Source organism: Parasteatoda tepidariorum, chromosome 2, assembly GCF_043381705.1.
Source record: "Parasteatoda tepidariorum isolate YZ-2023 chromosome 2, CAS_Ptep_4.0, whole genome shotgun sequence".
Classification (NCBI taxonomy): Eukaryota; Metazoa; Arthropoda; class Arachnida; order Araneae; family Theridiidae; genus Parasteatoda; species Parasteatoda tepidariorum.
The window spans coordinates 82379223-82402109 of record NC_092205.1 but is presented as its reverse complement, the minus strand read 5'-3'; the positions used below and the strand labels follow the sequence as shown (position 1 = coordinate 82402109).

General features: G+C 30.3%; 2 long non-coding RNA genes across 3 annotated transcripts in view; one reads left to right on the top strand and one right to left on the bottom strand.

Moving 5' to 3' along the window:
• Window positions 1–22887, bottom strand: part of LOC122270466 (uncharacterized) — a 79639-nt gene that overhangs the window by 23431 nt on the left and 33321 nt on the right. The window contains exon 3 of one of the 2 annotated variants that reach the window (XR_011636192.1): window positions 22726–22806. The exons of the other annotated variant lie outside the window; for it this stretch is intronic. This is a non-coding gene — a long non-coding RNA (uncharacterized lncRNA). The remainder of the gene's footprint in view (window positions 1–22725; window positions 22807–22887) is intronic. 2 annotated transcript variants of the gene reach the window in all.
• Window positions 3049–9959, top strand: LOC139425092 (uncharacterized). The gene is made up of 2 exons (XR_011636287.1): window positions 3049–3512; window positions 9830–9959. It is a non-coding gene; the product is annotated as an uncharacterized lncRNA (long non-coding RNA).

Sequence of the window (22887 nt, the reverse complement as noted above, 5' to 3'; positions counted from 1 at the left end):
GTCACGGTTGCTGTGGAACTACGTATATTCCCACTGATACGTTAGTATTATTTTGTATTACAGATTACGCTTATATCGTCGAGAATGATCGATCAAGTGAATTCTAAAGATTATAAGTTTTTTTGCTTTTTTTAATTGGCCTAATACGACATGTATGATATAAATTGCATTCTTGAAAGCATACAAACTTGCAGCGGCAAAATAGCAGGCCTACAAATCAGATTTGAAGCGAAAAAGAATAACGAAGGAAGATGAAAGAGTGGAGAACTTTTGGTACTTACTAACTGTAGATTTTGTTTACTGACAGTTGTTTGTTTGTCGTGATATGGACATGGAAAATAAATCAATAAGATACTATATAGGACTGAAGTTCCTATACACTGTATCAAGGCAAATGTCGGAATATAGATCTTGTGGATAGTCTCTAATCTGTCGTAAGATGGCCAAAATGGCCGGATAGGAGAAAAGATGTTCGAGCGATAGTTCTGGTTTTTTACTAATATTTTGAAATTTTTTCCTATATTTTCCGATTGAGTTTATACGAACAAGTCTTAGTTATTCGGTCATTTAATATTATAACAACATGTTAATTTCTTGCGTAACATGTCCTACATTTTTGAATCTTTCATATTGTAATTAGCGAAGTCTTTGCTAAGGTTGCCCTACACTTTCAACTCCTTGATGTTGTTATTTGAAAAATCCTTGCTTAGAATGTCTCACATTTTCGACTGTTGAATATTGCAATTTGTAAATTACCTGCTTACGATATCTTACATTTTTGACTCTTATATTGCAATTCGTAAATTCCCTGCTTACGTTGTCTTACATTTCCGCCTTTTTAATACTATCATAATTTATAAATTCCTTGCTTAAGATGTCTTACATTTTCGACTATTCAATATCGTAATTTGAAAATTCTTTGCAGAGGATGTCTTAAATTTTCCATTCTTCAATTTATTAATTTGAAATTTCATGCTCAGGATGTCTTACATTTTCAAGTTTTTAATATTGTCATTTGAAATTCTTGGCTTGGGATATCTTACATTTTCAACTGTTTAATATTGTAATCTTAAATTCCTTACTTAGGATGTTTTACATTTTCGACTTTTTCATATTCTAGCAAGTAAATTCCTTATTTACGATGTTTTTCCCTTTAAACCAAAATTTCTACTCAGTTTTAATATTAAAACATCTTCTAGTGAGCCTTCAAGAGTGCGTACAAAGTTACTCTTGAAGTTATGGTCTGTCCTATTATCCAACAACGTAGTCACCGAGGCAAAACAAGATAAATTTCAGTTGACTCAGAGACTTCTAACATGGAGGTCAAATGTGGAGGCAACGCCTGTTTTTACGACAGGAAAAAAATAAAGTAAAACATAGGGCCCTAGCGAAACAGAGAATGGGCGTCAGGCACACGTCTTTCTTAGTTTCAGCGGAAAACAAAAGACAGTGTTTCCCAAAACAGCTGCATTAAAGAGCAAATCTTTCTTTCAAGCAAACTGTCGTAAATTCTGAAAATGAATTAATAATAAAAAAAGAGGTCGTGGGATTACCCCATTTGAAAGACGACACACTTTTCCACGCTGTAAACAAATGTGTAAATTGAATAAGATAATGAGAAGCAATTGCACTATTGCAACATTTACCATTAATTAGGTAAATGCAGGCAGTAAAAAATACAGTGACGAAAATTTGTGGTACTAAGGATGTTTTTTTCATAGCTAAAGCAAAATGGAGTTTCATAATTAAGTATTAAAAAGCAGGAAATTAAGTTTTTAAGTAATTTTGTTGTAATATCAAAAAACTCGTAAATTTTTACAAAAGCGCTTTGGTTTAATGATTTTACTAAAATTAACATTAAAATATGGCTTGATAAAATTTGATAAGTGCGGTAAAATTTGATGATTTTATCATAATACTTTCGAGCATGGTCTGAAAATCATTTATTCGGTTAAATTTACTTTCCAGTTTTGTATTTGTTACTGAAAGTGGGGCGATGAGAAGTATAATTTTGAAAAATGAAATTTCTAGTAAGCCGCAAATAAATGGTTTAAATACCTGATATTTCGGTTTTATTGACTAGATTTTTTTTAGCATGCAGTACAGTTATTAACTGAAATTCTGTTTTTTTATTTTTTATTACCGTACAGAACAGTTTATAAAAAAAGTTTTCTTCACGTAAAATTCAACTTCAGAATTCCATTAAGTTTTATGAATTTCAATACAAGCTATAAACTTTTTCTATGAATTTTATTTCCCGCTAAGTTAAAAGTTTCAAAGTTTACCTTCATTTTCAAGAAGAAAAAAAAAAAGAAAAAAGAAAACTGCAGCATTATTGTAGGGATGTAAATAGGCGACTAAAAATTTTAAAAGTAGAAGATACTCAATTAATTTTTGTTTTTTTATAATCTCTTTAATTATTCAATCATAACTACCACTAGGACTTACCTTTCAACTTGTTCATATTTAAAACAAAAACATTCTTTGCCTTCCTTTTGATAGTAAACTGGAGAAAAAAAAAATACGCTTTTATTTTTAATAAAATTTTGAATTTTATTAGTCACCTCATTTTGCATTTTTAGTCGCAAGCGCAACCATGTATAGGCATTTGAAAAGACACGAATTTCTTTTATTCTGATAACAAAACAGTCTCGAAATAATAAATTTAATATTTTTAGAAAAAGGTAACAATGTAGGCAAAATTATTACTGCAATATATAAATGCTGAAGCATTTTTTTCTCGCTTAAATATATAAAAAGTGTAATATAGGGGGGCTAGGGATATGGGGATTGGGGATTGTACGCGTGCTTCCAGAAACTGCGCATGACAAAGACGCACTGTCACAACTTTGTTTTTAAAAATAACAACAAACAGATCATTCAAATCATGAAAAATGCCTTCTGCATCAGCTATAGGAAGGGGGAAGAAAAAATGACCCAAACCCTTCGATCTTATCTTACTTTGAAGTATAGTTTCCAGGTAAAAATAAAAATAAAAAATGGCTAAGAAGCATTTTTTTTTTCAAAAATAATTTGAAAACGGTCGCTACGAATGCGTCTACAAATCTCTCTCCGAACCTCAACCTGACAAATAACTCAGACTCAATCATTTCGGAACGAGACGTTCCTCTTTCCCTTTTGACCTTTTTGGAATCCTTCGAAATCCAGAAAAGTCCCATAGATCACCATACTTGGGGGACTTCGGCGAAGGGAAGAGAAACCCAATTTTCTCGAAATTTTCGATCAGAAAACACAATAATACCTTGATTGCGGTGGATGGTAAAAAAAGAAGAATGTTCTCCTGTTCCATCTCCCTTGTACCCTCCAGTTATAGGGGGGTCTATAACGACAGTTTTATGAAAGGACAGACGTGGCAGGACGATTGTGTGCATCCCCAGGTGTTCCATTCTGGCAATTGGAAGGCTGATATTTACACTTTTTATTCTGCTAGATGCCATGCTGAGGTGTGGGCTAGTGCTCTTTGGTGGTGAGCGTATAATTTGAGCTAAATGGTAAGTGGCATTTTGTACAACAGGGTGCTGTTATCAAAATTGTCAAGTTGTAATAAATATGGGAGCTCTTGAAAAGTCATTTTAACTTAATACAATATTCATTAAAAAGTTTTAGTTCTAAAAAATTACATAAAATAAAGAGGAATAGAACCAAAAGAATTGTAAATTTATTACATATTTTCAATTGTCATGAAAAAAAAAGTGTTAATGTTTACTGAGTTTTCAAAATCATAATTTAACGACTAAGATACATATTATTTTACGAGTAGATAGCAGAAAATTAATTTTGTCCCTGAAGTATGTGCCGCTATTTTTGAAAGTGGAATAAGTACATTTGGAAAGTGGTATAAGCCTTGAAGGATTAGTGTTTGAATGAATTTAAAAATGTCAGCAGAGGTAAATCAATTTGGGTGATGTTTTTAAAACTGTAATTCGGTGAAACATCGGAATGCAGTACTATTGAAGTCGTAAAAAAATTAGGGAATAAATAAATGACAGTTTAGCTCCAAATAGATCCCATTTTCGCAAATAACGACCAATGCTCTAATCAATAAATTAGTTGCTCATTGCAGGTAAAACACGGGTTATTTTCACTTAAAAGCGGGTTGGTCTCTACGCTAAATAGCAGTTCCTTTATGTTCTGAGCTAAAAATTGTAAAAAGATTAAAACTATAAGAAAATGGAGTTGAATGTTTAACCTTAAACTTTGATCTAACCTTAAACTTTCCGTCGTCTAAAAGCAGATTATTAGTAGTGAACACATTTCAAAAGCTTTGATTACTTCACTTATTACGAAGTAGTCGTTGCTAACTAATTTTGCAAAGTAGTAGTGGTTGTAGTTAGCTACATTTGCCTAGCTACAGAACCTGTTCTGGAGAAGCGGGGGCTCTAGGCACAGGCTCTCTGGTTATAACTTTTATATAAAAAAAATCTACTTGTTGTTTATTTATAAAGCTATAACGTTTACAATGTGATTTAAATTACTTATAACATGATTAAATGACGATATTAGTAAATTTGATCTTACACTTATTACAATTTTTGTTAACTCATAGCTCTAGTAGACAATGCTTAAGGAAAAGTCAGAAGAAATTTTCAACAATAAGGGGGCTCCCAGGAATGTCCTCTCAGGTCTTATGATAAAACAGGCACTGGTAGTGGTTATAGATAACTACAAAATAAATAAAAAAAATAGCTTTTCCGAATGCTGGTGGAACTGATTTTTCTGGTAATTTAACTGAATAATCGAGTAGATTCCTTTCAAAAACACGCGCGAAAAAATTAATAAATAAAATAATTACACTATCGTAAAAGAAACGTACAAAAATTTAAAAATGTGTTGAAACTTCTTGTGAGTGACCACTCTCCGTTCGTCGTAAATCGTCGTACAGTAAAATCGTCGTTAATTGGAGGTTGTTCGTTCTTAGGGGTAACCTTCATTGACTTCAAAATGTTATGGATGGCACAGGATTTTTCACAAATAATTTTAATTTTAGCCAGTGTTATTTCCTTGGTGCGGAAATGCCACTTGTGCTGGCGTCCTAAAATTCTGATCGAATGATGTGATGTTATCCGTGTCCGACGCATCTCAAATTATTCTAACCCACATTTAGCGAAAAATAGGAATGGTAGCTGGACAATTGCTAAAGAGCGTCTGCTTTATTCAACACCAAGTGCGGACTACTGGGTCGTTTTTTCTCATTACCTGAATTCAACAACACTTTTTTTAACAAATGAAACTGATGTATTTAAGATATTGAGGCAAGACCCGAGTTATTCAACTCGTTTACTCCTAAAATTCAGCGTTAATAAAAAAAGATCCCTTCTAATATAATTATGAATAACATCAAATTTACTTATTATGAATGGTAGAACTATTTTAAATAAATCTACATTTAAGTTTTTTGTTAAAATTCGCATTTAATTTCATATCATAAAAATTAGCTTTAAAAAACGAGAAGATGTATATTTGTTTAAGAGGCTTAGTTTTTTGTAAATTTTTTTTTTTAAAATTTAACTTTCAACCGTAAAAATAAATCATTGATTGCATAGTCTTTAGTGCACTTTGACTGCAACATGAGGTTGTAAATCTCTTTAAGCGATCGTTAAAAAGAGCCCCACACAAATATTTTGAATACATTTTTATCTACTTGTTTTGTTAATATTTTTTTGTTTTGATACCTTTTCACGTCTCCTTATTTGACCTTATCCGCATTTGGTGCAGAGATTTGTCCAATTGCTAGGACAGATATTGATGGTTTCTTCTAAAGATTTTCAAAGCAAAGTCTATGGAAAAAATTCAGTGCCTTCCAAAAGTGATCGTAAATAGAGGAAGTCCCTACATAGATGTCGTCTTTTTTTAAGGTTTTACTGTATTTATCTCGAATGAAAAAAACTTTAAAAACTGAAGACGTTTGAAAATCGTAGCTCTGTTAACTGTATATGCTGTCTGATGCGTTGAAACTCACACGCTGAAAATCGTAATCTTATCGCGAATTGTCATCACCCTCGTAAAACTGATATCGAGTTCTTTTTCCTTATCGGTAAAACCTGTGTTTTGACTAAGAACAGAATTCAACTTCACACGTAGTGTAAACTGATTTTTCGTCACTCGCGTGAAGAAAAAAAAAAGATTAGAAACATAAACAGAAAAAGGTGAGCCATTTGCGATATAGGGGAGGAAAAAAATGCCACGGGAACTCAAAACGTTCTTGCGATGGATTATTGCTAAACGATATTGTAATCTTCATTTATATCCAGAAAATATCGATATCTCAGAATTATCGTGATATTATTGAAGTTCGACTAGCTTAAATCTTTTTCTACACTAGTCAATATTTCCGTTACCAAACGAAATTTCTAAACACTATCAATAGAATTGGAATCGCTGTATCATGATATCGTTAAGATATATCAATATTTTGTGATAAAACGCAATTCTGTTTTATTTCAACTAGCTATTTTTGTTACTTATGTAAATTTTTGAGTGATACTCAAGATATCGCATTCGATAAATCGTGATATCATCAGGTCTATTCAATAAATTACTTATATTGTTAAAATACACTTTGAAATATCGATATTTTTACGATATATTAATTGAACATCTGTATCTACTATATACTATATACGAAAAGCATTTAATTTTTCAGTTTTATAGTTTCACATAAAATACTTTTTACTGGATAAGTATTTATAACTTCGATATTAGAGATATATATTTCTTTTTTAAAGAAAAGAATGATTTATTTTTATACATTTGATAGGATACAGCTATTGCTTTATAAAAATAGAGCAATTAAAATAGTTTATTGAATGGAAATCTGTATGTAATAAGTTTTATTGATGTAATTTCCTGCATTACTTTCTAAAAATTTCACAGTAAATTTGAATTCCCAATTACCTTAGAAAAAAAAAACTTCTTCAAAAAACTTCTTATTTCAAAGGAAGAAGAAGAAAAAAACTTCTCAAATTGGAATAGGGGAAAAAAAATTATAAGCTAGGTATAAAATAAACTTTTTTGTTTTGATTTTTTTTTCATGATTTTCTAATGTACTAATTAAAACATTAAAATCAAGACTTCGATTAGTTTACTAAAAAAACATTAATAAAACAGTGAAAGGAAAGGAAGAACAAATTTTTTTTTCTTTTTCAAAAAGATGAAGAAATTGCTGCAGATCAAAAAAAGGAGAACAATGTTCATTTATTATTAATCAGTTACGAGAAAAAAATCACGCTTTTTACTGCATTTATGTCTGCATTTTTACTGCATATTTTATTCCTAATCGAGTTTATGGAAATCAATAGATAGACAATTTTTAAACTACATTCACTTATTCATATTCACCAAAAAATCGCACTTTTCACTGTATCTATGTCCGCATTTTTTATTGCATATTTTATTACTAATCAAGTTTAAGAGACATCATTAGATGAATAATTTTTAAACTGTATTCACTTATTCATATTCATTAAAAAACCACTCCTTTTACTGTATTTATGTCTGAATTTTTACTGTATATTTTATTCCTAATCGAGTTTATGGAAATCAATAGATAGATAATTTTTAAACTACATTCACTTAGTCATATTCACCAAAAAATCGCGCTTTTCACTGTATCTATGTCCGCATTTTTTATTGCATATTTTATTACTAATCAAGTTTAAGAGACATCATTGGATGAATAATTTTTAAACTGTATTCACTTATTCATATTCATTAAAAAATCACTGCTTTTACTGCATTTATGTCTGCATTTTTACTGCATATTTTATTCCTAATCGAGTTTATGGAAATCAATAGATAGATAATTTTTAAACTACATTCACTTATTCATATTCACCAAAAAATCGCGCATTTCACTGTATCTATGTCCGCATTTTTTATTGCATATTTTATTACTAATCAAGTTTAAGAGACATCATTAGATGAATAATTTTTAAACTGTATTCACTTATTCATATTCATTAAAAAATCACTCCTCTTACTGCATTTACGTCTTAATTTTTACTGCATATTTTATTCCTAATCGAGTTTATAAAAATCAATAGATGAATAATTTTAAACTCTATTCATTTATTTAAAAAAAAGTTTGAGAAAAGGAGGAATGAAATTTTTTTTCAAAAAATAAACAATGTAATTACTACATAAAGAAAAAGAGACAGAGCATTACTGATTAAACATTGATACGATAAAAGATTTAGTAAGAATATTTTCTTGCCATTTTTACGACACTTTCTACTAACCTTGGCCAAAGCTACTAACAATAAGTCTAAAAAAATCAATAAATGAAAACTCATAAACTTGATTCATTTATTAAAATGAATAAAAATAACAAGAAACACGAAGAAAGAAAGTACGAAATGTTGTTTCAAGAACCATATGTAGTAATGATTACTACGTGGCATATGGAAAGTACATTGATTATTTGACGGTGGAACAAAACAAAAAAAAATTGTCACTCCTTTTACTGCACATTCCATTTATTTTTAAGTTTATGGAAATTCATAGATGGATCACCCATAAACTTAATAAATTTACAGACAAAAATTTTAGAAAAATATTTTTTCAAAAAAATTAAAAATGAATAAAAAAATGAGGGGAATAAAAAAAAACGTAATTTTTTGTTTTAGAAAATGGCGAAAGTACTTGCTACGTAATTAAAAAAATAAGAAACAATAATAAATTTCATAACTAGATGATACACTACGAGTTTATAAAAATCATTAGATGAATCGCTCGTAAACTCAATTTATTTATTAACAAAAATTCAAAAAAAATAAAAATTAATAAAGGAATGTGTTGAAAGGAAAAACGTAATTTTATTTTAGAAGAAGAAGGAATAGTTGCTGCGTAATCAGAAAAAAAGAAATAACACTTAATTGTATTAATCGATGACACACTAATAATAAATTTTATCACAATTTTTACTACATAACACTCCATATTCTAATTATAATCGAGTTTATAAAAATCAGTGAACGGAACGTTCATAAACTCGATTTATTTTTTTAAAAAAATATAAAAATAAAAGAACACTTGGCGAGAAGAACGAAATTTCACATAAGAACATGAAGAAAATAATTCTGCGTGATTCAAAAAAAGCGACGCAGCATTTCTAATTGCTTTAAACATTGACAAAAAAATGAATCTCTTCTCATTTTTTTTTATTCATAATGAAGCACATTAAAATTTATAGATAAATAGTACGTAAATTTTATTTATTTATTAAAAAGTTTTTTTAAAAAAATAGAGTAATGAAAGAAAGAATGAAACTCCAACAGAAAATGTAAAAACTAATTAATGCGCGATTAAAAAAAAAGGACATTGTTAAGCGTATTAAACAATGACACAACAAATTTACTAACGCTTTTTTACTGCATATTCTATTTCTAATCGAGTTTATTAATATTAATTGACGGATAGTTCATAAACTCGATTTATTCATAAACCATGGTGATTTAATTGAGAAATAAAACTTTCATTTAATGTTCTCCCCAACCTATCAATATTCGTAGAGAATAATTCGTTGTTCGTCCTCCCGGATTATTACATTTTCCTCAAAGCCCGAGCTAACTCAATTAGGGGTTGTTTTGTCTCGCATACTCAACACATGAAAATCACATTCCCCCCCATCTTGATTTATGGCACAGAAATGAAGTAATGGAGACTCGTTACGAAAATTGATTATTATCTGTCCTACCAGAATGATTTTACGACCAATTTATTTTTCTTTCTAATTTATGCTTCTGTATAGAAGTAGAAATATTTTCGTGATACTAATGAAATTTCTTTTTTTATTTTTTTTTTCATTTAGTGTCTCTGAAAAGGAAGGAAAATTAAACTGAATTGCAATAATCAGGACAAGGATGAATCAAATCAACTAATATATGAATTATTTATTTTTAAAATTGTAACTTTAAATAAAAATATTTCATATTTCTTCATTATTATTTTTAATTGTAGCGAAATGCTGATGCAATTTTTTATAAATGCATATCCTCTTCAGTATTCATTTGATAGAAAAAAAAAATTTTCATTTTACTTTTCCTCCCTCATAAGCGTTTTTATTAAATAATTTCATAAAAATGTCAGAAATGTTAAATAAATACAGAAATCACTAATTAAATATAAATTTAATGACTGGTTTCAAAAATCGCAACTGATCAAAAATTTCTTAATTCTCTTAACTCTCATGATCCTCCAAGGAACCCTAAGAACATCAATTGGGAACCTCTACTCTACACTAAATTGAAATAGAAATTAAATTTTTCTATTTAAAATCAAACCGCTCGATTTATAAAAAATTAATTTCAAAATAATATTGTTTAAAATAAAAATCAGGTATAATAAAAGTGAAATAATTAGTATCTTGTAGTATGCCAATTTTCTATAAATCCTTAAATGTTTCCCCGCTGTGTTAAAATGTTATAAAAACTTTCATAAATCATTTTATGGCAACCAAATATATTGTTTTATCAGCAAGAATATGATATTCTTTTTATTAATTCTTGTCGCCTCAGACAGGAAGTTAATTATTCAATTGCCTATTCAACTGAAACCTCTCATTTGGAAGAGGCAAAGCGAAAAGTTTCTGAGGATTGATCATCAAAAATAATATTATTCCACGAAAAAGAGACAGTGCTCTGAAAGTATACACTCACACCCTTGTGCAAATTAATTGAAACAAACTCAATAAATTCAGAAAACTAAGAGAAAATGCTATTTTATTTAAATTTATACAAACTCAGAAATTTTTAGTACATAATATGATCTCCACGACACTTTATTAACATTTGGACACGATCGGCATGGATTCCACTAATTCTTTACAGTCATTTATAATATTTGTGTCCTTGTACCACACATGAATTAACGCCGTGATTAGCTTCTCCATAGTTGTACAGTCCATATTTAATAGGCGATTCTTGCATATGGCCCAGAGATTCTCAATTGGGTTGATATCCGGAGAGTTCCCTGGTCATTCCAACGTCTCAATTTGATTCTCAGACATGAATTTCTTGACAATTTTGGACGTATGGCAAGGAGCTAAATCCTGTTGAAAAATCCCTGTTCCATCAGGGTATCGTTTCTTCAACTCTGGAACAACTTTTTTACCCAGAATAGTAATGTACTGCCCAGAGCGCGCATCATACCGTCAATAGGCTGCAAAGGTCCAACCCCATTGTAACCGAAACAACCCCAAAACATCTTCTTTAAAAAACACGAAAAAAAAGTTTGTTTCAGTTAATTTGCACAAGGGTGTATGTACTTGGAAACATGCTTCAAACCCGTTGGAACATGTTTCAAACCTGAGGATAGATCGTCAAAAAATATATTATTCCACTAGAAGGAGACAGTGCTCTGAAAGTATACACTTGTGTACTTGGAAGCATGTTTCAAGCGCTCGAACTCGACACTCATCGTCTAGACGAAAACACGTTATTTAATCTTTCTCTTGTTGTCATCAGGACGATAAGAATAGTGCTCAAGTAATCGAAAATGACGACATTTTTTTTACTTCAACTATGAAACAAATCGAGGTTTTTATTTAATTTAATTTTATTTTATTTTTAAGGTCTTCTCATTAAAATAAAACTAAATTTTGATATGAGCACTCCACAGAAAGAATGCAGTTTAAGAGCATTTTTATTGGCATACTTACGAAAAAAATCTCAACTAAAATAATTGCTTTTAAAAGATTTAATTTTAAAAATACTTCCCCTCAAATTTAATATTCTATAATTCAATGATATAAGTTAAAATACAGATTAAAATCTTAGCAAACCATTCTATTAAAAATAATAATAATAAATAAAGTTCAAAATAAAAAACTACTTTACTTTAAAAGATAAAATAAAGCATAGTAAAAATGAAGCAATTAGTATCTTGTAACGTGTCAATTTTCTTTAAATCATTAAATGTTTCCATGCTGCGAAATGTACGATATAATAATATTCATAAAACATTTTATTACAACAAATACTCAAATAATATCAATTATTTACCACAGTTTTATACAGAATTATGTGTCTAAGTAATATATTGTTTTATCAGCGGGAATAAGATAAGATTCTTTTTATTAAGTACCCTCCCTACAGACAGGAAGTTGATTATTCAATATTTACTCTTCCACTGAAACCTCTCATTTGGATGAGAGGCAAGGCGAAAAGTTTCTCTACTGCCAAACGATCCCTGGATAGATCGTCAAAAAACATATTATTCCACTGGAATGTTCCTTGGAAGAGAATGGGGCCACAGGGGGTCCCATTCTTTTCAAAGTCCTGGGCTGTCAGGTCCTGTAGATGGATCGCCGGGAAACTGCGCCCCTAATTTCATTTGCACCCTCGTTTGGAGGTGGGGGACGATTGTGGGAGTGTGGGTAAGGTCCAATTGATTAATAATTCCCCCGGCGACAAAAAACACAAGCCACAAGGAGATGGAGAAAAAAAAGAAGCAAAAAAAATGGAATGACACTTCTTTTAAAACGACGATGATCTATTGAGGTTTAGAGTTGATAGAATTAATGTATGTGTTGGGTGGATCCTTATTCAGTTCTCGCAAGCTTGGTTTCGGATTATTACTCATCTGAGAAATTTTTCCTTAAATAATTGTTATTCAATTTAAAATAATTACAAAACAATCTCAATCAGTGATTTTCAGAAGCTTTCTCGCCAAGGAATAATTAAGGAGTCACAGTTAAAAGGCTTTTTTACACTGGAGACCTTGTGCATGCCAGACCCTGTGCACAGAGAGCTCATGTAACTTAAATATTTCAAAGGTTTTTTAAAATTTAAAAAATCGCCAGTTTGGCGAGAATTATCGACCAGTATAATATAGTATAAAAAAAAAACCTAAACCAATTTATAGTTCTTAGTTTTGGAGTACTTTTATGAATTCATATAAGTCTTTTAAATGTTTTATTTTACGATCGGCGTTGAATGGCAGTACCAATTTTGAATATACTACCATCAATGTAAATTTGAACTCGACCCAAAAGACGAGGGGACTACTGAATCAAGCATTTTATTTTATTTTATAACCGCCGTTGAACAGCCGACCCAATTTCATGGGCTTACGACTACTTACGTTCAACTCAGTAGCCTTGTAATTTTGAACCAATCCAGAAGACAAGGAAACTCCTGGATCAGTACCCCCAGAGGTATTGATTTGTTGTGGGAACATGGAGGACTTTGAGACTCGACTGATTTAACGTGCATCAGTCACCATTTCTTCGGCCGGCGAGGATCGAACCCACGACCTCTTGGATATGGGCCCAGCGCCCTACCGACCAGGCTATCCCGGCCCTTGAATCAAGTATTGGAACAAACTAACCTTCGAGATGTGCATATTGAAGGAACTAACTCACAGTTGCGTTAGAAGGAGATGAAAACCACGAAAATCCTCGCACAGTTAACCAGACGGTAAGTGGAATCTAATTCATGATCCGCCTACCACTGAGGATATTTAATGTCAGCACTGTGGTTGAGGCGAGCCGGGTACGCAATTTCTATCGACCAGCTATCGCTGGGATTCAAACCCGGTTCACCCCATTGGAAGGTGAACGCTCTATCCCCTAAGTCATCACGGCACTTTTTTAAATTTTAAAAAATTCGGTCACTGTTCAAGTGATTCAATTCAAATGAAGCAAAAGTTTAATTCAGCATTGTGGTGAAAATTTTAATTCAAACGATGCAAAAATATCATAACAATATGAAAATGTGACTTGACATTAAATTGCTCCAAGCCTTTCAATTTTTATGCATATATAAAATTTTCCTTCTATTTATTCAAGTAATTAGTTACAAAGTCTACGTTATTTAGTGCACCCCTTCACAACGACCGTTCTACCAAAACGGCTGATAAGCTCCATTTTCACATCGTCACTTTAGCCCCCATAAGAATGTCCCAATTGAACTGTTTATTCCAATATACCGACCGAAATTTAAATTGATTTTTTTTTAATTCCCGTAAGTAACAATTTAAAAATAAGTGCCAACAATTTTTCTTTTCTTCCCTTTTTTAAAACAAACTGTATTTTATTGCCTACATAGTTTTTTTTTTTCCCATCAAAAACGTCCTGCTGAAAATTTTTTTTAAAAATATGGTTTTTCATTATATTGTTCCGAGCCCTTAAAATCTCTTTTGAACAAATCACAGACATCGGTATATAAAAGTTTAAACAATACAAGTAAATTTTATTACAACATATATTCCGAAGTTGCCTGCTTAAATAAGTTAGCTCTAAACACATGTATGTATTGGGTATTTGGCAATCACTGCAATTAATATAGATTTTAAAAATCCTAGTAAAAAATAAAGTGAAATATATGACGCATCACTATAGGGATCTATCATCGAGATTAAAAGCATCAAAGCAATTTTAATTGCCATTTGTTATTAAAAGGTTTTGAAAGGAGGTGTGTTAACGCTATGTTTTTATTAGATCCTAAAATATCAAAAAACAGATATTATTGTTAAAAATGATTAGATATCATTTCCATTATGGTATATGAATCATGTGTCCCAATTTACTCCATTGCCATTTTCCCCTCTACTACTGCATTCCCTGTATTCATAATCTAATTTATTTAGAATAGTATATGAAACAAAAAGAAAATATCCAAATCTGGACCAAGAAACAGAAATAAATTTAAAATATAATAATAATAAGTTGAAAAAAAAAATGGACTTCCATAACCCAATTCCCTTTAGAATATTCAAATTGAAAAATTACTGGCAGATCAAGGTCAGGGGCAGAGCTGTCTGGAGAAACTTTGTGTAGCAGACTATGACCTACCATGGGCTGTACTGCCCATAGGTAAAGGCTAGGAGAAGAGAATTGAAAAATTATCAACGAAAAAAAAAAGATTGTTAATTTAAAACGTCAAATTGTGTGAGTAAAATCTAGCATTTGTTTGGTGGTATAATAATTTTTGAGTCAAGTATAAAATTGTTTTCCAAACTTTTAACAAAATCTAATAAATATTTATTAAACCTTATCAAATTTTACATTATTTATAATAGTTTATTTTTTAAAACTTTTCTTCGCAGATCTTGCCCTAACACTATTAGCTCATTTTGCAGAAAGTGTAGATGCAAAATTTGCAACAAGGGGGGAGGGGTAGAGGGTTTTGCTACAATTATCCAAAATATACTTAAATACCATCTGTGTTAAGTCCCTAATAATATTTCCCTGTGTTTCATCTGACAAAAAAGACCCGTTTTAATTTTTTTTCTTCATGCATATAAGATAATACACACACGTGTATCAAATATTGCAATATCGTGATTTTTATAAATAACTATTATTATTGAATACGATAATATCAGAATATAATAGCACGAATACGATAATATTGAAAAAATCTGAATATAATAGCACGAAAGATTTTCATAGCGATAAATATTGACTAAGATATTATTGCGAGTGTAGACAAATTTCATCTGAGTCAAGGAAATATTGAACAATTTGAAAATAATACAAATCAGTTAAATTGAAAAATATCGCTATAAATTGTTAACAATATTTTAATACATCGATATGTTTTTAGAATATACCACGATATTGAAATTTATCACTTATCCTGTTATAGGGACAATGTTTGTAGTGACGATATGTCAGAAAAGCACACCGTATATATATCTAATATTTTGGTGTATACAGTACAGTTTCGATAATTCGAGTTTCTAATTATTCTGAGCTAAATAATAACAAACGCACACACAATACGTGGAACAATTACTACGATTAATTTTACGACGATTACTACGACTAAATGTTGAAAAACGATATTTAATGTTCAACTTTGAAATATGAATAGTGCGTTCAACCATAAGACAATTATTTTAAAATTCAATTAACCTGATGCAGTATTATAATGAATATTGCAACTTGGTTTAATGCAGCAAATGTTCCCTGATCCTCTAATGTAAGTAAATTTTCTTTAAATATGATATATTTTGCAATTCAATTCTAAAATTTAAAAATTGATTAAGTTCCATATATTGAAATATTTATTAAATTTGACGTTTTCGATAATTCGAGTTTTCGAAAGTTCGAGGTCCCATCCACCTCAAATTATCGAGAATCTAATATAGTTGCCATCATATTTGGTGCTGAGATATGCTAAATACATATTTAATTTCAGAACTGTAATTTCCGCGCAAACAATGATATAAAATTGACAATTGTTTGAAATAAACAGTGCGCATATATTACTAAAAATGTGTTTGATTTTAAACGAAATGTTTTTGCAATAAAACCATCAAATTGATTCTAGCGAGCATAAAAATATGTGTTCTCAGTAAACAAATAAAATATGCAAATATTTTATTTGTTTATATTTCATTTGTCAATACACAAATTAAATGGCTGTACACTATTTGTACACAAACTGTACACCAAAATTTTTTTCAGTGCACTCAACAATCAACACATGATCCTAGTAACAGATAAGTACTTTTTTTTAAATTTATAATTTTAAAACGGCTATTAAATTAATAATATTTTTTGTATAATAACTATTTTATTAATTAATTACTATCTGTAAATTATCATCATCCAAATTTTCAAAAAAAAAAATAATTTTTCCTTTTACATCTTTGCCATTTTCAACCAGGTGGGATTCACTAATTTGAAACCGCTGCAAAGAAATGTTTAAAATATTTTTCTCTTTTTTTCCTCAAAATTAGCTTTTTATTAGCTTTTAGTCTAGAGTTACCTTTTCTTCCAACTTTGGCATCTAAATCATCTGACACAAAGAAGTATCCCAATTGGTGGTTGTTGCGGCAGGAGGCGTGGCTTCTCTCCTCTACTTACAATAACCATCCTCCTAAAGTAAGGTCTTTATGAGCTCATCAGCATCAACTATGCAGCATATGGTTTCTTTTTCAACCCTCCCCTCCCCTACGTTTCTTACCCCCGCTTCTCTACAACACAAAATTCGTCCTCCATGTTTCCCCCCTCTTTAATTCCATTTCGTAGCAATGACCCCCTACCATGTTCGTTGTATTTGCTGGACTTGTTATTTAATCTTTTCTAACACTTGGGTTTTGTTTGTGTTAACTTAATGAGATTTGGTTAACCAAAGAATGATTATAAATGCAATTTTAATTTAGTTTGATTATAGTTTTTTTGGAATAATTATTTATAGGTGAATGTTGTTTAGATTTTTAGAAATAAATGCATTTAAAAAAGGACCAGCAATGAAAAATTATTTTATACTAGAGATTATTATAACTGCGATAATTATTCGATTTATTTTTTGGTTGTTATTTATAATTACTGTAGTTTTGATAATATTGAAATGCATAATTAAATCCTTCTATAAATTCATTGAAATGTAATAAAATATATTCAATTTACAATAATTTTTTTTTAACATTAAAATAAATATTGCAACAATTGTGATCACTCACAAGAAAAAAATGTGTAAGTCTCCGTTAATTGTAAAAAATAAACTTTCCTTTAAAAAAAAAAAACAGATTTTTTTTTCTTTCGTTTTTTTGTTTTGTAAAACGGATATTTTTCTAGCAAATATGTACACTTGCAGTGTAAAGCAGACACTTTTAATTCTAAAAAAGATACTTCTTACTGTAAAACTGTCACTTTCCATTACGAAATAGATACGTTTTTCGATAAAACATACATTTAATTTTTAATTAATCTCAAGATTTAATCTTTCCCAGTATTTTTATTTTAAGTATAAATCAGAAGAATTATGCTAAAAATAATTAAGAAGTACAAACTATAGTTCATTCATATAATTATAACTGTATTTTATTTTATATTATTACCGGCGTTGAACTGCTGACAAAATTCTGAATTTACGACTATCAATATTCAACTCCGTAACCTTGTAATTTTGAACAAAAGCCAGAGTATAAGGAAATTCCTAGAACGAGCAATGGGACCAACTAGCCTTCGTGGAGAGCTTTTTGATGGAACCAATCTGCACTTGCGTTAGATGCTAAGAAAAACCACGAAAACCTCCCACGATTAGCCCGATGGTGAAAGGATTCTAATCCATGATTCATCTACCACTGAAGATATTTTACGCCTGCACTGTATGTGTGCAACGCGCAAGAAGAATTCGTATTAACCAGCTACTGTTGCGATTCGAACCAGAGAACCTTATTGGTAGGCGAACACTCTATCCCTATCTGAGCCACCTTGGTGTGGGTAACTATATTTTATACTTCATTTTATAAACATCGTTGAACAGCCGACCTAAATTTTGAGTTTACGACTACTAATGTTCAACTCCGTAATCTTGTAATTTTGAACCCAATCCAGAAGACAAGAGGGCATCTGGATCAAGTATTTGGAGTCAATTGCCTTCGTGGAGGACTTTTTGATAGAACTAACCCACATTTGCGTTACATGGAGAGTAAAACTACGAAAACCTCCCACGTTTAGTCTGACGGCGAGGAGAGTCTTACCTACGATCCGTCTGCCATTGAGGATATTTTATATCAGTAATGTGGTTTGTGCGAGCCTGGTGCGAATTCGTATCCACCAACCATCTCTGGGATTCGAACCCGGGATCACCTCAGGTGAGCTCTCTATTCTCAGAACCACCACTGCTTGCGGATAACTATATTAACGAACTTCTAACAAAGAAGCATTAAATATAATTAGCTAAGAAGTATTAGGCTCGAATGAGTAACGATGGAACAGTTGTGTACAGCTCATTGGTTGTTTTTATACAAATCATGTATAGTCAAAAAACATGCAAAGTGAGAGGGCGTTAATTTAGCTTTTCTGATTAAATATTTACATGTCCGATCGGACGCAAAAGTATAAAAAATCAAAATTTTTAGCATGACGAGCAATATAATTTTCAAATCTTGATATTTATTTTTATAATTAAAATAGTTTTGTACATTTAAAACTGATGGTGTTTAAATCTTAATAATAAAAAAATCATAATTATGCATGTAAGAGATTAAATTGGGAGTTATTATTGTAAGAGTAGTGAAAAAGTGATCCGATGCAAAGGATAATCTCTTTCAAATACAGTTACCAAAGATGCATAACGGTTATACAAACTTATGACGCTATTGGTTCTTTTATCGAGGGGATAGGGCGCTTAATTGGAAACAGCTGGGATTGTCAGATGATACAATAGTTTCCTCTCCGCATTGTTGGAAATAAAAAAACATAACATAAAAAAATATATTCCTTTTTGCTTTGATTTCGGCATTTATTGAATAGTAAATATGAAAGAAAGTTGTGTTTAGCGATAAACAGTCATAAAAATAAATTAATAACGCATTAAGCTTATACATTGTACCTATCATCATAACTTTGTTTAGAAAAACTACATTTTACATAAAAATAAAAATAAACTTACGGAAAGAATTCTTAATAAACTGGAAACTTCAACTATTACAGAATAATATCTTTATCTTATAACTTCTTAATTAATGGGATAATTTTAATTTTTGAACTTAGTATAACTTTTTAATTAACGGAATATTTTTTAGCTTAGTGTTCACTTCATAATTAACAAATTATTTTATTCAACATAATAAGTGCCGACCGGCCAGTGTAGGGGGCAGGGAACTGTCATTGCATCAGAAAGGTCCTGGGTTCGAATCCCGGACAAGGCATGGATGTTTCTTTCTCTCTCTCTGTGTTCTATGTCCTTTCTCCTTTGTGTGTGAATGTGTGAGAATGTGACCCGCCCTATAAACGGGTTGTGGTTGTGTGAATGGCGTGGCAGAAGTCGAATTCCTGGCCATAGATGGCGCCACTGAAAAACAGGAACAATCACACCACCACTGCTTAAACAGGCATACGACAACAGCAACAACATAATAAGTAAGTATAAAGAGACTACGTGCAAGATCGAATGAAAAAAAACTTACGGACAGCATACTTATACAACTAGTAATTACTATAGCAGAATTATATTTTTCCCTTAATTAATTACTTAAACGTCTTAATTAATGGAATATTTTTTTTAAACATTTCAACTTATTTAACTTAACTTAACGTGTCAAGAAATTACGTAAATTGAATGAAAACTGAACAGCACAGAAACAAAAATTCTTGGTCCCGCTTAAAAAAATATCATCAGTTCCAACATATATTATTCGAGAGGCCCTTCCACTCCCGACCAAACTTATCTATCGAAGGGGAGAAGACGGGAGGGAAAATTCTAAATATGCTTTTAATTCCTTTTATTTAATTTTCACAATTATACAGATGTTGGATGTTTAATCTATATGGTAGTATCACTCGATGTATGTAAAATACAAGACAATCATCCTATCACAATTTGACGCAGTCGCATTTTAGATTCTCTATTAATTTTCCCTCACAACATTAAACCAATACAATTCTGCAATCAAAAGTCTATGAAAGATATTTAAAAATCAAATGGTCATTAATTTTTAGATTTTTAATAAGCATCTTTATTTTTGTGCAATTAACGTTAAAAGAAATTTTTAGCCTCATCCAAATCGCTTTTCATCAGCTTAAACTGCGATGAGATTAGATTTTATAAGATAGAAAGAAAAAAAAACTGAGAAACGTGTAGGTTTAAATTACTTACTCAAAACACACAAATCGCATTATTTTATTGCTCTAAAGTTTTGAAGAAAAATTCATAGAAATTCTGAAAATTATCAAGAGCTATTCCTCCTAATCTGATAAAGCGACACCATTTTTTCCCACTTTTTTTTTCTTTTTAAGATATTGGACTGTCTAATAATACTATATCAAGAAAAAAAATGTAAGTTCAAAAATATCAAGAAAATACAAGTTTAAAAAATCTATCAAGAATCCAAGATGGAGAAATATGGAATCTATCTAGAATCCAAGGTAGAAGGGGGAACTGGGGGAAATTTTGCCCTCATTATCACGTTGATAAAGCATGTCTCAAAACAAAATAAATAATTAATAGTAGTTAACTAATGATGTATGAACTAATGATGTCGGCATAAAAAAAATATATTTTTTTGAAATAAAGTTATCTGAACCCAAAATGAAATAATGAATAAATAGAGCATATTTTAGATAGTACTTGTTATTGAAAATTATAAAAATCTTTTCACATTGTATTAGATTTTGATGTAGAATGTTGTAATAGTAGATTGTTTGTTCCTTATGTTTTATGAACTTTTTTCAATCTCCTTTTCCAAATTCTATGTCTTACCATCGATTCTGTTGTTATTGTCGTTGTTTCTTATGCTACAACCTGCAAGTTTGCTTGGTGAAACCAAGCGAATTTATGGCAGAGGGTGCGTTTCTTGTTATTCAGTGACGCCATCTATGGCCAGGAATACGACCTCAGTCACAGCCCGTTTTATAGGGTTGACCCATTCATACATCCACAGTTCGTAATTTTGACCTGAACCAGAGAACGATCAATTTCCAGTTCAGTACCCCTAGAGGTTAGGTTTTGTTATTGAAACATGGAGGACTTTGCGACTCGACAGATTTAACGTGCATCAGTCACCATTTACTACACAGGGAGTCTTCGGACGGCGGGGATCGAACTCAGGACCTCTTGGACAGGTATCCCACGCCCTACTAACCAAGCTATACTCTGCCACCCTCGATTCTCGAAATGCCTTCTTTTTACAGCTAATGAGTCTTGTCACATAATAATATTTCTGATTTGTAACTTTTCAATTAATGGACTAATTTTTTAAGATTTTAACTAAGCATTAAGAGACTACGTTCAAGATTGAATGAAAATAAGCTTAGAGACAGTATACTCATTACAAAGTAACTTCTAATATAACTTACTAATAATTGCGGAATGATAACAGAGAATGAACTTATTAATTACTGGAATAATTTACTGGATTTATTTTTTACTTAATGCAAAAATAGAATGAAAATAAATTTTTGGATCATCAGAAAACTCTTTAACAACAGGGTAATTTTATCAGCTTAAACCTACATGATTCGAGCTATTGTTTTTAATTAAAAAAATATGTATTTAATATACAGAAAAGAAGCAAATGAATGGGAAGACAGAATTATCAATTTTTACTATTAAATGTTTTAATTTTGAATAATAAAAGGATTTTAACTATTTTTTTGTCATTCTTAGAAAGTTACGATACATGCATGATTGTATCCTAACAATATTAATACAATTCATTATGTTTTGATAATGCTTGAATTTTGATTAAAAGAAACGTTTTCATCTAAAGAAATGTTTATTTTTAATTTATTTCATTAATTTTTATTCTATTAATTTTTATTATGTTACTTTTATTTCTTTTTCAATTATAGAAAGATTAATCAGTTAATTCCGTGTTTAGTAATTGCTAATTATATGAACAGTATATTTTCAGTTCTTTCTGTCTCTCTCTCCCTCTCTTTATGCTATGGCATAGTATTTAGAGGAAATTATTTATGAAAATGTTTTAGCTTAACTTGTTATATTCATTAAAAAAATTGTTCCTTTACTTTAAAAGTCTCTGACAAAAAACTTTAAGAAACGTAAAAAACTTTTCATTTTTCCTTAAGATAATTTTTTTTTATTGAACTGGAATTACATAACATTATCAACTGCATTGGCAGCATGATCTACACTGCAAAATAATTTTAGCGCGTAGCTACCACAATTTTTAGAGTTCAGGTAAACTTATTACATTTTTAAGCACAGAAGTGTAGTTATCATGCAAAAAATTGTATAAAATTTGCAAAATAACAATTGTTCCAAAGAATTAGGAAGAATATATTACCACAAATGTGCTTGTTTTTTGAACGAAATGCTTTTTGAAATGCAGCCATTAAATTGATTCTAATGCGCATGAAAGTATAACCTGTCAATGAAAAGACAGACAAAAATGAATAAATAAATAAATAAAACTATAAAAATGAAAATTTTAATAAAAAATCTGATT